Source organism: Hyla sarda, unplaced genomic scaffold (assembly GCF_029499605.1).
Source record: "Hyla sarda isolate aHylSar1 unplaced genomic scaffold, aHylSar1.hap1 scaffold_1333, whole genome shotgun sequence".
NCBI classification, from domain to species: Eukaryota; Metazoa; Chordata; class Amphibia; order Anura; family Hylidae; genus Hyla; species Hyla sarda.
In genome coordinates this window covers 38,927-54,972 of record NW_026607959.1, presented here as the reverse complement: position 1 = coordinate 54,972, position 16,046 = coordinate 38,927, and the positions used below count along the sequence as shown (strand labels likewise).

Genomic DNA, 16,046 nt, shown 5'->3' with positions numbered 1-16,046 from the left:
CTTGTCTGTCGCTGAACAGTCGCTTTTTATGTATTCAGCACCTATGTATAATGTTGTAAAAATGCTCTAGAAGCTAAAGTCGCAGAAATGTCACACATATTTGGCCTGCAACTTTCTGTGCGACAAATTCAGACAGGAAAAATCAGTATAAATCCTTAGAAAATTATCCCCCAGTGTCTCCATCTGCTGGCGGTATTGAATAAGCATTGCTGCACTGATGGGGTATGCATTAGACGAAAAAAAAGAAGAAAAAGAAGAATAATACGCCCAGAAAAGAGGCGAAAAGGAGAAAAACGTAAAAAAACGTGAAAAAAAAGTAAGAGGAAGAGAAGGGAAAAAAAGGTGGAAATGGGTTTAAAAGTGATTTCGGCGGAGAAATATATATATATATATATATATATATATATATATATATATACGCGCACACACACACATATATATAAACGTATTCTCCGTTGAGATATTGCAGCCGCTGCTGTGTCCAGGCCCAGGAGCCTTAGCACTGTGCTGTGATGTCACTCAATACCACTGACATCACTAGGTGTAAACAACATCTCTCCTTTGCTGTGTATGTGACTATGGAGCTGTTTGGTGATGTCGTCTATTATGGCCTTCATAGAAGCAACAGGAGATTGTTGCATCCATCTAGAACCCTCAGAACTACAGTGCTATGATGTCACTCACTTCCACAGGCCTTGCAGAGTGTAAACAACAACAACCCAGCTTTGTTGTGTATGTAACCATAGGGATTTGTGATGTCACCTAGAACCTTCACAGCAGCGACAGCTTTATGAGGAGCATCAGCACTGCTCTGCCTGAGCAGAACCATCACCGCCATAGGTTGTCAAATAACCCGGATTTAACCCACACAGGTAAGTCCAATGGGGTGCAGGCATGTCCTCTATGCTTACAGCTTCCCGTGGGTGTTGGTTTGATACCGTTTGGGGACAGCCAAGGAGGCATCTGCAGGCAACAAAGGTAGGTGTGTGCTTGTGTGTGTGTTTCCTATGCAGATCCTAAGCCCAGTGTCACATGCAAGTAGGAGGAGTAAGAAGGGTTCCTGGCAAATCCGGGTTATGGATTGCATTTAAAAAGGCCCCGTGGGAGTGCAATGGGCCCCTGTCTTGCTGCTTAGCAATAATGGTATGGGTTTAGGTTCTGCTGTGTGTACTGGTGGTTGACTGCCCCCCAGCCCAGAGTGTGCATGGAAAATTGTCTGGCAGCCTCCCTGACAGCAAGCAGTGATAGTGCCCATGAAGGGGACCTTGTTGGGCCCGCCCCTTTCACGGTTATCGCTTCTCGGCCTTTTGGCTAAGATCAAGTGTAGTATCTGTTCTTATCAGTTTAATATCTGATACGTCCCCTATCTGGGGACCATATATTAAATGGATTTTTGAGAACGGGGGCCGATTTCGAAGCTTGCTTCCGTCGCCCTATGCATTGACCCGATATGGCAGTATCTTCGGGTACAGTGCACCACCCCCTTACAGGGTTAAAAAGAAAGATTCCTACTTTCATTGCTACCTGCTTGCTGGCTAGCCAGCTAGCCAGCCCTGTGGGCCTTGCTGCTGCAGCCAAAAAACAAAAGGTGGTGCTGCTGCTGCTGCTTCTGCTGCTTCTGCTTGTGTCTGGCCGCTGTTGGAGCGTCCAGGCACAGGACTTCTGCTGCTGCTGACTAAATGGCCTCCTTAATTGGATCATTTGAGTAGCCAGCACACCTGTGCAGGTAGGGCATGACATGATAGGCAGCTGCCTTGATAGCGGGTGGGTGCTGAATGTTCCTAATTGACAAAATAAGATTAATGCTTATGAAGAAATATAAAATCTCATCCCTTCCCCAATATCGCGCCACACCCCTACCCCTTAATTTCCTGGTTGAACTTGATGGACATATGTCTTTTTTCGACCGTACTAACTATGTAACTATGTAACATAACATGGGGGGGGGGGGGTCTCCTGGCTGTTCACACAGGTGTGTCATTGCTGTACATTGACCATGCATTGCTTCTGTGGTATTGCAAAGGCAAAGACAAATGCTTCCAGCCATCCATTGCACTAATGGATTGGTCATCAGCTGGCTGTCTATGTCCCGCATCAATATAGACCAAAGTACAGAGGGTTAGGCTATGCTATTGTGCACCTACCTGATGCATCAGAAGGTGCGAGGCCCTTGCTAAATTCTGTGCACAGACTTTGAGATCTATACTTTAGACTGTATCTAAACCTGCTCCAACATGGACTGACATTCTGGCCTACTTTCAGCCGATGCGACTTGTCTGTCGCTGAACAGTCGCTTTTTATGTATTCAGCACCTATGTATAATGTTGTAAAAATGCTCTAGAAGCTAAAGTCGCAGAAATGTCACACATATTTGGCCTGCAACTTTCTGTGCGACAAATTCAGACAGGAAAAATCAGTATAAATCCTTAGAAAATTATCCCCCAGTGTCTCCATCTGCTGGCGGTATTGAATAAGCATTGCTGCACTGATGGGGTATGCATTAGACGAAAAAAAAGAAGAAAAAGAAGAATAATACGCCCAGAAAAGAGGCGAAAAGGAGAAAAACGTAAAAAAACGTGAAAAAAAAGTAAGAGGAAGAGAAGGGAAAAAAAGGTGGAAATGGGTTTAAAAGTGATTTCGGCGGAGAAATATATATATATATATATATATATATATATATATATACGCGCACACACACACATATATATAAACGTATTCTCCGTTGAGATATTGCAGCCGCTGCTGTGTCCAGGCCCAGGAGCCTTAGCACTGTGCTGTGATGTCACTCAATACCACTGACATCACTAGGTGTAAACAACATCTCTCCTTTGCTGTGTATGTGACTATGGAGCTGTTTGGTGATGTCGTCTATTATGGCCTTCATAGAAGCAACAGGAGATTGTTGCATCCATCTAGAACCCTCAGAACTACAGTGCTATGATGTCACTCACTTCCACAGGCCTTGCAGAGTGTAAACAACAACAACCCAGCTTTGTTGTGTATGTAACCATAGGGATTTGTGATGTCACCTAGAACCTTCACAGCAGCGACAGCTTTATGAGGAGCATCAGCACTGCTCTGCCTGAGCAGAACCATCACCGCCATAGGTTGTCAAATAACCCGGATTTAACCCACACAGGTAAGTCCAATGGGGTGCAGGCATGTCCTCTATGCTTACAGCTTCCCGTGGGTGTTGGTTTGATACCGTTTGGGGACAGCCAAGGAGGCATCTGCAGGCAACAAAGGTAGGTGTGTGCTTGTGTGTGTGTTTCCTATGCAGATCCTAAGCCCAGTGTCACATGCAAGTAGGAGGAGTAAGAAGGGTTCCTGGCAAATCCGGGTTATGGATTGCATTTAAAAAGGCCCCGTGGGAGTGCAATGGGCCCCTGTCTTGCTGCTTAGCAATAATGGTATGGGTTTAGGTTCTGCTGTGTGTACTGGTGGTTGACTGCCCCCCAGCCCAGAGTGTGCATGGAAAATTGTCTGGCAGCCTCCCTGACAGCAAGCAGTGATAGTGCCCATGAAGGGGACCTTGTTGGGCCCGCCCCTTTCACGGTTATCGCTTCTCGGCCTTTTGGCTAAGATCAAGTGTAGTATCTGTTCTTATCAGTTTAATATCTGATACGTCCCCTATCTGGGGACCATATATTAAATGGATTTTTGAGAACGGGGGCCGATTTCGAAGCTTGCTTCCGTCGCCCTATGCATTGACCCGATATGGCAGTATCTTCGGGTACAGTGCACCACCCCCTTACAGGGTTAAAAAGAAAGATTCCTACTTTCATTGCTACCTGCTTGCTGGCTAGCCAGCTAGCCAGCCCTGTGGGCCTTGCTGCTGCAGCCAAAAAACAAAAGGTGGTGCTGCTGCTGCTGCTTCTGCTGCTTCTGCTTGTGTCTGGCCGCTGTTGGAGCGTCCAGGCACAGGACTTCTGCTGCTGCTGACTAAATGGCCTCCTTAATTGGATCATTTGAGTAGCCAGCACACCTGTGCAGGTAGGGCATGACATGATAGGCAGCTGCCTTGATAGCGGGTGGGTGCTGAATGTTCCTAATTGACAAAATAAGATTAATGCTTATGAAGAAATATAAAATCTCATCCCTTCCCCAATATCGCGCCACACCCCTACCCCTTAATTTCCTGGTTGAACTTGATGGACATATGTCTTTTTTCGACCGTACTAACTATGTAACTATGTAACATAACATGGGGGGGGGGGGGGGTCTCCTGGCTGTTCACACAGGTGTGTCATTGCTGTACATTGACCATGCATTGCTTCTGTGGTATTGCAAAGGCAAAGACAAATGCTTCCAGCCATCCATTGCACTAATGGATTGGTCATCAGCTGGCTGTCTATGTCCCGCATCAATATAGACCAAAGTACAGAGGGTTAGGCTATGCTATTGTGCACCTACCTGATGCATCAGAAGGTGCGAGGCCCTTGCTAAATTCTGTGCACAGACTTTGAGATCTATACTTTAGACTGTATCTAAACCTGCTCCAACATGGACTGACATTCTGGCCTACTTTCAGCCGATGCGACTTGTCTGTCGCTGAACAGTCGCTTTTTATGTATTCAGCACCTATGTATAATGTTGTAAAAATGCTCTAGAAGCTAAAGTCGCAGAAATGTCACACATATTTGGCCTGCAACTTTCTGTGCGACAAATTCAGACAGGAAAAATCAGTATAAATCCTTAGAAAATTATCCCCCAGTGTCTCCATCTGCTGGCGGTATTGAATAAGCATTGCTGCACTGATGGGGTATGCATTAGACGAAAAAAAAGAAGAAAAAGAAGAATAATACGCCCAGAAAAGAGGCGAAAAGGAGAAAAACGTAAAAAAACGTGAAAAAAAAGTAAGAGGAAGAGAAGGGAAAAAAAGGTGGAAATGGGTTTAAAAGTGATTTCGGCGGAGAAATATATATATATATATATATATATATATATATATATATATATATACGCGCACACACACACATATATATAAACGTATTCTCCGTTGAGATATTGCAGCCGCTGCTGTGTCCAGGCCCAGGAGCCTTAGCACTGTGCTGTGATGTCACTCAATACCACTGACATCACTAGGTGTAAACAACATCTCTCCTTTGCTGTGTATGTGACTATGGAGCTGTTTGGTGATGTCGTCTATTATGGCCTTCATAGAAGCAACAGGAGATTGTTGCATCCATCTAGAACCCTCAGAACTACAGTGCTATGATGTCACTCACTTCCACAGGCCTTGCAGAGTGTAAACAACAACAACCCAGCTTTGTTGTGTATGTAACCATAGGGATTTGTGATGTCACCTAGAACCTTCACAGCAGCGACAGCTTTATGAGGAGCATCAGCACTGCTCTGCCTGAGCAGAACCATCACCGCCATAGGTTGTCAAATAACCCGGATTTAACCCACACAGGTAAGTCCAATGGGGTGCAGGCATGTCCTCTATGCTTACAGCTTCCCGTGGGTGTTGGTTTGATACCGTTTGGGGACAGCCAAGGAGGCATCTGCAGGCAACAAAGGTAGGTGTGTGCTTGTGTGTGTGTTTCCTATGCAGATCCTAAGCCCAGTGTCACATGCAAGTAGGAGGAGTAAGAAGGGTTCCTGGCAAATCCGGGTTATGGATTGCATTTAAAAAGGCCCCGTGGGAGTGCAATGGGCCCCTGTCTTGCTGCTTAGCAATAATGGTATGGGTTTAGGTTCTGCTGTGTGTACTGGTGGTTGACTGCCCCCCAGCCCAGAGTGTGCATGGAAAATTGTCTGGCAGCCTCCCTGACAGCAAGCAGTGATAGTGCCCATGAAGGGGACCTTGTTGGGCCCGCCCCTTTCACGGTTATCGCTTCTCGGCCTTTTGGCTAAGATCAAGTGTAGTATCTGTTCTTATCAGTTTAATATCTGATACGTCCCCTATCTGGGGACCATATATTAAATGGATTTTTGAGAACGGGGGCCGATTTCGAAGCTTGCTTCCGTCGCCCTATGCATTGACCCGATATGGCAGTATCTTCGGGTACAGTGCACCACCCCCTTACAGGGTTAAAAAGAAAGATTCCTACTTTCATTGCTACCTGCTTGCTGGCTAGCCAGCTAGCCAGCCCTGTGGGCCTTGCTGCTGCAGCCAAAAAACAAAAGGTGGTGCTGCTGCTGCTGCTTCTGCTGCTTCTGCTTGTGTCTGGCCGCTGTTGGAGCGTCCAGGCACAGGACTTCTGCTGCTGCTGACTAAATGGCCTCCTTAATTGGATCATTTGAGTAGCCAGCACACCTGTGCAGGTAGGGCATGACATGATAGGCAGCTGCCTTGATAGCGGGTGGGTGCTGAATGTTCCTAATTGACAAAATAAGATTAATGCTTATGAAGAAATATAAAATCTCATCCCTTCCCCAATATCGCGCCACACCCCTACCCCTTAATTCCCTGGTTGAACTTGATGGACATATGTCTTTTTTCGACCGTACTAACTATGTAACTATGTAACATAACATGGGGGGGGGGGGGGGTCTCCTGGCTGTTCACACAGGTGTGTCATTGCTGTACATTGACCATGCATTGCTTCTGTGGTATTGCAAAGGCAAAGACAAATGCTTCCAGCCATCCATTGCACTAATGGATTGGTCATCAGCTGGCTGTCTATGTCCCGCATCAATATAGACCAAAGTACAGAGGGTTAGGCTATGCTATTGTGCACCTACCTGATGCATCAGAAGGTGCGAGGCCCTTGCTAAATTCTGTGCACAGACTTTGAGATCTATACTTTAGACTGTATCTAAACCTGCTCCAACATGGACTGACATTCTGGCCTACTTTCAGCCGATGCGACTTGTCTGTCGCTGAACAGTCGCTTTTTATGTATTCAGCACCTATGTATAATGTTGTAAAAATGCTCTAGAAGCTAAAGTCGCAGAAATGTCACACATATTTGGCCTGCAAATTTCTTTGCGACAAATTCAGACAGGAAAAATCAGTATAAATCCTTAGAAAATTATCCCCCAGTGTCTCCATCTGCTGGCGGTATTGAATAAGCATTGCTGCACTGATGGGGTATGCATTAGACGAAAAAAAAGAAGAAAAAGAAGAATAATACGCCCAGAAAAGAGGCGAAAAGGAGAAAAACGTAAAAAAACGTGAAAAAAAAGTAAGAGGAAGAGAAGGGAAAAAAAGGTGGAAATGGGTTTAAAAGTGATTTCGGCGGAGAAATATATATATATATATATATATATATATATATATATATATACGCGCACACACACACATATATATAAACGTATTCTCCGTTGAGATATTGCAGCCGCTGCTGTGTCCAGGCCCAGGAGCCTTAGCACTGTGCTGTGATGTCACTCAATACCACTGACATCACTAGGTGTAAACAACATCTCTCCTTTGCTGTGTATGTGACTATGGAGCTGTTTGGTGATGTCGTCTATTATGGCCTTCATAGAAGCAACAGGAGATTGTTGCATCCATCTAGAACCCTCAGAACTACAGTGCTATGATGTCACTCACTTCCACAGGCCTTGCAGAGTGTAAACAACAACAACCCAGCTTTGTTGTGTATGTAACCATAGGGATTTGTGATGTCACCTAGAACCTTCACAGCAGCGACAGCTTTATGAGGAGCATCAGCACTGCTCTGCCTGAGCAGAACCATCACCGCCATAGGTTGTCAAATAACCCGGATTTAACCCACACAGGTAAGTCCAATGGGGTGCAGGCATGTCCTCTATGCTTACAGCTTCCCGTGGGTGTTGGTTTGATACCGTTTGGGGACAGCCAAGGAGGCATCTGCAGGCAACAAAGGTAGGTGTGTGCTTGTGTGTGTGTTTCCTATGCAGATCCTAAGCCCAGTGTCACATGCAAGTAGGAGGAGTAAGAAGGGTTCCTGGCAAATCCGGGTTATGGATTGCATTTAAAAAGGCCCCGTGGGAGTGCAATGGGCCCCTGTCTTGCTGCTTAGCAATAATGGTATGGGTTTAGGTTCTGCTGTGTGTACTGGTGGTTGATTGCCCCCCAGCCCAGAGTGTGCATGGAAAATTGTCTGGCAGCCTCCCTGACAGCAAGCAGTGATAGTGCCCATGAAGGGGACCTTGTTGGGCCCGCCCCTTTCACGGTTATCGCTTCTCGGCCTTTTGGCTAAGATCAAGTGTAGTATCTGTTCTTATCAGTTTAATATCTGATACGTCCCCTATCTGGGGACCATATATTAAATGGATTTTTGAGAACGGGGGCCGATTTCGAAGCTTGCTTCCGTCGCCCTATGCATTGACCCGATATGGCAGTATCTTCGGGTACAGTGCACCACCCCCTTACAGGGTTAAAAAGAAAGATTCCTACTTTCATTGCTACCTGCTTGCTGGCTAGCCAGCTAGCCAGCCCTGTGGGCCTTGCTGCTGCAGCCAAAAAACAAAAGGTGGTGCTGCTGCTGCTGCTTCTGCTGCTTCTGCTTGTGTCTGGCCGCTGTTGGAGCGTCCAGGCACAGGACTTCTGCTGCTGCTGACTAAATGGCCTCCTTAATTGGATCATTTGAGTAGCCAGCACACCTGTGCAGGTAGGGCATGACATGATAGGCAGCTGCCTTGATAGCGGGTGGGTGCTGAATGTTCCTAATTGACAAAATAAGATTAATGCTTATGAAGAAATATAAAATCTCATCCCTTCCCCAATATCGCGCCACACCCCTACCCCTTAATTCCCTGGTTGAACTTGATGGACATATGTCTTTTTTCGACCGTACTAACTATGTAACTATGTAACATAACATGGGGGGGGGGGGGGGGGGTCTCCTGGCTGTTCACACAGGTGTGTCATTGCTGTACATTGACCATGCATTGCTTCTGTGGTATTGCAAAGGCAAAGACAAATGCTTCCAGCCATCCATTGCACTAATGGATTGGTCATCAGCTGGCTGTCTATGTCCCGCATCAATATAGACCAAAGTACAGAGGGTTAGGCTATGCTATTGTGCACCTACCTGATGCATCAGAAGGTGCGAGGCCCTTGCTAAATTCTGTGCACAGACTTTGAGATCTATACTTTAGACTGTATCTAAACCTGCTCCAACATGGACTGACATTCTGGCCTACTTTCAGCCGATGCGACTTGTCTGTCGCTGAACAGTCGCTTTTTATGTATTCAGCACCTATGTATAATGTTGTAAAAATGCTCTAGAAGCTAAAGTCGCAGAAATGTCACACATATTTGGCCTGCAACTTTCTGTGCGACAAATTCAGACAGGAAAAATCAGTATAAATCCTTAGAAAATTATCCCCCAGTGTCTCCATCTGCTGGCGGTATTGAATAAGCATTGCTGCACTGATGGGGTATGCATTAGACGAAAAAAAAGAAGAAAAAGAAGAATAATACGCCCAGAAAAGAGGCGAAAAGGAGAAAAACGTAAAAAAACGTGAAAAAAAAGTAAGAGGAAGAGAAGGGAAAAAAAGGTGGAAATGGGTTTAAAAGTGATTTCGGCGGAGAAATATATATATATATATATATATATATATATATATATATATATACGCGCACACACACACATATATATAAACGTATTCTCCGTTGAGATATTGCAGCCGCTGCTGTGTCCAGGCCCAGGAGCCTTAGCACTGTGCTGTGATGTCACTCAATACCACTGACATCACTAGGTGTAAACAACATCTCTCCTTTGCTGTGTATGTGACTATGGAGCTGTTTGGTGATGTCGTCTATTATGGCCTTCATAGAAGCAACAGGAGATTGTTGCATCCATCTAGAACCCTCAGACCTACAGTGCTATGATGTCACTCACTTCCACAGGCCTTGCAGAGTGTAAACAACAACAACCCAGCTTTGTTGTGTATGTAACCATAGGGATTTGTGATGTCACCTAGAACCTTCACAGCAGCGACAGCTTTATGAGGAGCATCAGCACTGCTCTGCCTGAGCAGAACCATCACCGCCATAGGTTGTCAAATAACCCGGATTTAACCCACACAGGTAAGTCCAATGGGGTGCAGGCATGTCCTCTATGCTTACAGCTTCCCGTGGGTGTTGGTTTGATACCGTTTGGGGACAGCCAAGGAGGCATCTGCAGGCAACAAAGGTAGGTGTGTGCTTGTGTGTGTGTTTCCTATGCAGATCCTAAGCCCAGTGTCACATGCAAGTAGGAGGAGTAAGAAGGGTTCCTGGCAAATCCGGGTTATGGATTGCATTTAAAAAGGCCCCGTGGGAGTGCAATGGGCCCCTGTCTTGCTGCTTAGCAATAATGGTATGGGTTTAGGTTCTGCTGTGTGTACTGGTGGTTGACTGCCCCCCAGCCCAGAGTGTGCATGGAAAATTGTCTGGCAGCCTCCCTGACAGCAAGCAGTGATAGTGCCCATGAAGGGGACCTTGTTGGGCCCGCCCCTTTCACGGTTATCGCTTCTCGGCCTTTTGGCTAAGATCAAGTGTAGTATCTGTTCTTATCAGTTTAATATCTGATACGTCCCCTATCTGGGGACCATATATTAAATGGATTTTTGAGAACGGGGGCCGATTTCGAAGCTTGCTTCCGTCGCCCTATGCATTGACCCGATATGGCAGTATCTTCGGGTACAGTGCACCACCCCCTTACAGGGTTAAAAAGAAAGATTCCTACTTTCATTGCTACCTGCTTGCTGGCTAGCCAGCTAGCCAGCCCTGTGGGCCTTGCTGCTGCAGCCAAAAAACAAAAGGTGGTGCTGCTGCTGCTGCTGCTGCTTCTGCTGCTTCTGCTTGTGTCTGGCCGCTGTTGGAGCGTCCAGGCACAGGACTTCTGCTGCTGCTGACTAAATGGCCTCCTTAATTGGATCATTTGAGTAGCCAGCACACCTGTGCAGGTAGGGCATGACATGATAGGCAGCTGCCTTGATAGCGGGTGGGTGCTGAATGTTCCTAATTGACAAAATAAGATTAATGCTTATGAAGAAATATAAAATCTCATCCCTTCCCCAATATCGCGCCACACCCCTACCCCTTAATTCCCTGGTTGAACTTGATGGACATATGTCTTTTTTCGACCGTACTAACTATGTAACTATGTAACATAACATGGGGGGGGGGGGGGGTGGTCTCCTGGCTGTTCACACAGGTGTGTCATTGCTGTACATTGACCATGCATTGCTTCTGTGGTATTGCAAAGGCAAAGACAAATGCTTCCAGCCATCCATTGCACTAATGGATTGGTCATCAGCTGGCTGTCTATGTCCCGCATCAATATAGACCAAAGTACAGAGGGTTAGGCTATGCTATTGTGCACCTACCTGATGCATCAGAAGGTGCGAGGCCCTTGCTAAATTCTGTGCACAGACTTTGAGATCTATACTTTAGACTGTATCTAAACCTGCTCCAACATGGACTGACATTCTGGCCTACTTTCAGCCGATGCGACTTGTCTGTCGCTGAACAGTCGCTTTTTATGTATTCAGCACCTATGTATAATGTTGTAAAAATGCTCTAGAAGCTAAAGTCGCAGAAATGTCACACATATTTGGCCTGCAACTTTCTGTGCGACAAATTCAGACAGGAAAAATCAGTATAAATCCTTAAAAAATTATCCCCCAGTGTCTCCATCTGCTGGCGGTATTGAATAAGCATTGCTGCACTGATGGGGTATGCATTAGACGAAAAAAAAGAAGAAAAAGAAGAATAATACGCCCAGAAAAGAGGCGAAAAGGAGAAAAACGTAAAAAAACGTGAAAAAAAAGTAAGAGGAAGAGAAGGGAAAAAAAGGTGGAAATGGGTTTAAAAGTGATTTCGGCGGAGAAATATATATATATATATATATATATATATATATATATATATATATATACGCGCACACACACACATATATATAAACGTATTCTCCGTTGAGATATTGCAGCCGCTGCTGTGTCCAGGCCCAGGAGCCTTAGCACTGTGCTGTGATGTCACTCAATACCACTGACATCACTAGGTGTAAACAACATCTCTCCTTTGCTGTGTATGTGACTATGGAGCTGTTTGGTGATGTCGTCTATTATGGCCTTCATAGAAGCAACAGGAGATTGTTGCATCCATCTAGAACCCTCAGAACTACAGTGCTATGATGTCACTCACTTCCACAGGCCTTGCAGAGTGTAAACAACAACAACCCAGCTTTGTTGTGTATGTAACCATAGGGATTTGTGATGTCACCTAGAACCTTCACAGCAGCGACAGCTTTATGAGGAGCATCAGCACTGCTCTGCCTGAGCAGAACCATCACCGCCATAGGTTGTCAAATAACCCGGATTTAACCCACACAGGTAAGTCCAATGGGGTGCAGGCATGTCCTCTATGCTTACAGCTTCCCGTGGGTGTTGGTTTGATACCGTTTGGGGACAGCCAAGGAGGCATCTGCAGGCAACAAAGGTAGGTGTGTGCTTGTGTGTGTGTTTCCTATGCAGATCCTAAGCCCAGTGTCACATGCAAGTAGGAGGAGTAAGAAGGGTTCCTGGCAAATCCGGGTTATGGATTGCATTTAAAAAGGCCCCGTGGGAGTGCAATGGGCCCCTGTCTTGCTGCTTAGCAATAATGGTATGGGTTTAGGTTCTGCTGTGTGTACTGGTGGTTGACTGCCCCCCAGCCCAGAGTGTGCATGGAAAATTGTCTGGCAGCCTCCCTGACAGCAAGCAGTGATAGTGCCCATGAAGGGGACCTTGTTGGGCCCGCCCCTTTCACGGTTATCGCTTCTCGGCCTTTTGGCTAAGATCAAGTGTAGTATCTGTTCTTATCAGTTTAATATCTGATACGTCCCCTATCTGGGGACCATATATTAAATGGATTTTTGAGAACGGGGGCCGATTTCGAAGCTTGCTTCCGTCGCCCTATGCATTGACCCGATATGGCAGTATCTTCGGGTACAGTGCACCACCCCCTTACAGGGTTAAAAAGAAAGATTCCTACTTTCATTGCTACCTGCTTGCTGGCTAGCCAGCTAGCCAGCCCTGTGGGCCTTGCTGCTGCAGCCAAAAAACAAAAGGTGGTGCTGCTGCTGCTGCTTCTGCTGCTTCTGCTTGTGTCTGGCCGCTGTTGGAGCGTCCAGGCACAGGACTTCTGCTGCTGCTGACTAAATGGCCTCCTTAATTGGATCATTTGAGTAGCCAGCACACCTGTGCAGGTAGGGCATGACATGATAGGCAGCTGCCTTGATAGCGGGTGGGTGCTGAATGTTCCTAATTGACAAAATAAGATTAATGCTTATGAAGAAATATAAAATCTCATCCCTTCCCCAATATCGCGCCACACCCCTACCCCTTAATTCCCTGGTTGAACTTGATGGACATATGTCTTTTTTCGACCGTACTAACTATGTAACTATGTAACATAACATGGGGGGGGGGGGGGGTCTCCTGGCTGTTCACACAGGTGTGTCATTGCTGTACATTGACCATGCATTGCTTCTGTGGTATTGCAAAGGCAAAGACAAATGCTTCCAGCCATCCATTGCACTAATGGATTGGTCATCAGCTGGCTGTCTATGTCCCGCATCAATATAGACCAAAGTACAGAGGGTTAGGCTATGCTATTGTGCACCTACCTGATGCATCAGAAGGTGCGAGGCCCTTGCTAAATTCTGTGCACAGACTTTGAGATCTATACTTTAGACTGTATCTAAACCTGCTCCAACATGGACTGACATTCTGGCCTACTTTCAGCCGATGCGACTTGTCTGTCGCTGAACAGTCGCTTTTTATGTATTCAGCACCTATGTATAATGTTGTAAAAATGCTCTAGAAGCTAAAGTCGCAGAAATGTCACACATATTTGGCCTGCAACTTTCTGTGCGACAAATTCAGACAGGAAAAATCAGTATAAATCCTTAGAAAATTATCCCCCAGTGTCTCCATCTGCTGGCGGTATTGAATAAGCATTGCTGCACTGATGGGGTATGCATTAGACGAAAAAAAAGAAGAAAAAGAAGAATAATACGCCCAGAAAAGAGGCGAAAAGGAGAAAAACGTAAAAAAACGTGAAAAAAAAGTAAGAGGAAGAGAAGGGAAAAAAAGGTGGAAATGGGTTTAAAAGTGATTTCGGCGGAGAAATATATATATATATATATATATATATATATATATATATATATATATATACGCGCACACACACACATATATATAAACGTATTCTCCGTTGAGATATTGCAGCCGCTGCTGTGTCCAGGCCCAGGAGCCTTAGCACTGTGCTGTGATGTCACTCAATACCACTGACATCACTAGGTGTAAACAACATCTCTCCTTTGCTGTGTATGTGACTATGGAGCTGTTTGGTGATGTTGTCTATTATGGCCTTCATAGAAGCAACAGGAGATTGTTGCATCCATCTAGAACCCTCAGAACTACAGTGCTATGATGTCACTCACTTCCACAGGCCTTGCAGAGTGTAAACAACAACAACCCAGCTTTGTTGTGTATGTAACCATAGGGATTTGTGATGTCACCTAGAACCTTCACAGCAGCGACAGCTTTATGAGGAGCATCAGCACTGCTCTGCCTGAGCAGAACCATCACCGCCATAGGTTGTCAAATAACCCGGATTTAACCCACACAGGTAAGTCCAATGGGGTGCAGGCATGTCCTCTATGCTTACAGCTTCCCGTGGGTGTTGGTTTGATACCGTTTGGGGACAGCCAAGGAGGCATCTGCAGGCAACAAAGGTAGGTGTGTGCTTGTGTGTGTGTTTCCTATGCAGATCCTAAGCCCAGTGTCACATGCAAGTAGGAGGAGTAAGAAGGGTTCCTGGCAAATCCGGGTTATGGATTGCATTTAAAAAGGCCCCGTGGGAGTGCAATGGGCCCCTGTCTTGCTGCTTAGCAATAATGGTATGGGTTTAGGTTCTGCTGTGTGTACTGGTGGTTGACTGCCCCCCAGCCCAGAGTGTGCATGGAAAATTGTCTGGCAGCCTCCCTGACAGCAAGCAGTGATAGTGCCCATGAAGGGGACCTTGTTGGGCCCGCCCCTTTCACGGTTATCGCTTCTCGGCCTTTTGGCTAAGATCAAGTGTAGTATCTGTTCTTATCAGTTTAATATCTGATACGTCCCCTATCTGGGGACCATATATTAAATGGATTTTTGAGAACGGGGGCCGATTTCGAAGCTTGCTTCCGTCGCCCTATGCATTGACCCGATATGGCAGTATCTTCGGGTACAGTGCACCACCCCCTTACAGGGTTAAAAAGAAAGATTCCTACTTTCATTGCTACCTGCTTGCTGGCTAGCCAGCTAGCCAGCCCTGTGGGCCTTGCTGCTGCAGCCAAAAAACAAAAGGTGGTGCTGCTGCTGCTGCTTCTGCTGCTTCTGCTTGTGTCTGGCCGCTGTTGGAGCGTCCAGGCACAGGACTTCTGCTGCTGCTGACTAAATGGCCTCCTTAATTGGATCATTTGAGTAGCCAGCACACCTGTGCAGGTAGGGCATGACATGATAGGCAGCTGCCTTGATAGCGGGTGGGTGCTGAATGTTCCTAATTGACAAAATAAGATTAATGCTTATGAAGAAATATAAAATCTCATCCCTTCCCCAATATCGCGCCACACCCCTACCCCTTAATTCCCTGGTTGAACTTGATGGACATATGTCTTTTTTCGACCGTACTAACTATGTAACTATGTAACATAACATGGGGGGGGGGGGGGGGGGGTCTCCTGGCTGTTCACACAGGTGTGTCATTGCTGTACATTGACCATGCATTGCTTCTGTGGTATTGCAAAGGCAAAGACAAATGCTTCCAGCCATCCATTGCACTAATGGATTGGTCATCAGCTGGCTGTCTATGTCCCGCATCAATATAGACCAAAGTACAGAGGGTTAGGCTATGCTATTGTGCACCTACCTGATGCATCAGAAGGTGCGAGGCCCTTGCTAAATTCTGTGCACAGACTTTGAGATCTATACTTTAGACTGTATCTAAACCTGCTCCAACATGGACTGACATTCTGGCCTACTTTCAGCCGATGCGACTTGTCTGTCGCTGAACAGTCGCTTTTTATGTATTCAGCACCTATGTATAATGTTGTAAAAATGCTCTAGAAGCTAAAGTCGCAGAAATGTCACACATATTTGGC

General features: G+C 46.0%; 7 non-coding genes across 7 annotated transcripts; all 7 read left to right on the top strand.

The window, feature by feature from the left end:
• The first annotated feature begins 1,291 nt into the window (after positions 1 to 1,291).
• On the top strand, positions 1,292 to 1,482 carry LOC130305826 (U2 spliceosomal RNA). Its single transcript, XR_008855257.1, has one exon. It is a non-coding gene; the product is annotated as a U2 spliceosomal RNA (small nuclear RNA).
• A 2,076-nt stretch (positions 1,483 to 3,558) lies between these two features.
• LOC130305824 (U2 spliceosomal RNA) lies at positions 3,559 to 3,749 on the top strand. The gene has a single exon (XR_008855256.1). It is a non-coding gene; the product is annotated as a U2 spliceosomal RNA (small nuclear RNA).
• A 2,086-nt stretch (positions 3,750 to 5,835) lies between these two features.
• Positions 5,836 to 6,026, top strand: LOC130305823 (U2 spliceosomal RNA). The gene has a single exon (XR_008855255.1). It is a non-coding gene; the product is annotated as a U2 spliceosomal RNA (small nuclear RNA).
• Positions 6,027 to 8,108: 2,082 nt separating this feature from the next.
• Positions 8,109 to 8,299, top strand: LOC130305822 (U2 spliceosomal RNA). The gene has a single exon (XR_008855254.1). It is a non-coding gene; the product is annotated as a U2 spliceosomal RNA (small nuclear RNA).
• A 2,087-nt stretch (positions 8,300 to 10,386) lies between these two features.
• On the top strand, positions 10,387 to 10,577 carry LOC130305820 (U2 spliceosomal RNA). The gene has a single exon (XR_008855252.1). It is a non-coding gene; the product is annotated as a U2 spliceosomal RNA (small nuclear RNA).
• A 2,097-nt stretch (positions 10,578 to 12,674) lies between these two features.
• Positions 12,675 to 12,865, top strand: LOC130305819 (U2 spliceosomal RNA). The gene has a single exon (XR_008855251.1). It is a non-coding gene; the product is annotated as a U2 spliceosomal RNA (small nuclear RNA).
• A 2,090-nt stretch (positions 12,866 to 14,955) lies between these two features.
• Positions 14,956 to 15,146, top strand: LOC130305818 (U2 spliceosomal RNA). Its single transcript, XR_008855250.1, has one exon. It is a non-coding gene; the product is annotated as a U2 spliceosomal RNA (small nuclear RNA).
• The last annotated feature ends 900 nt before the right edge of the window (positions 15,147 to 16,046 follow it).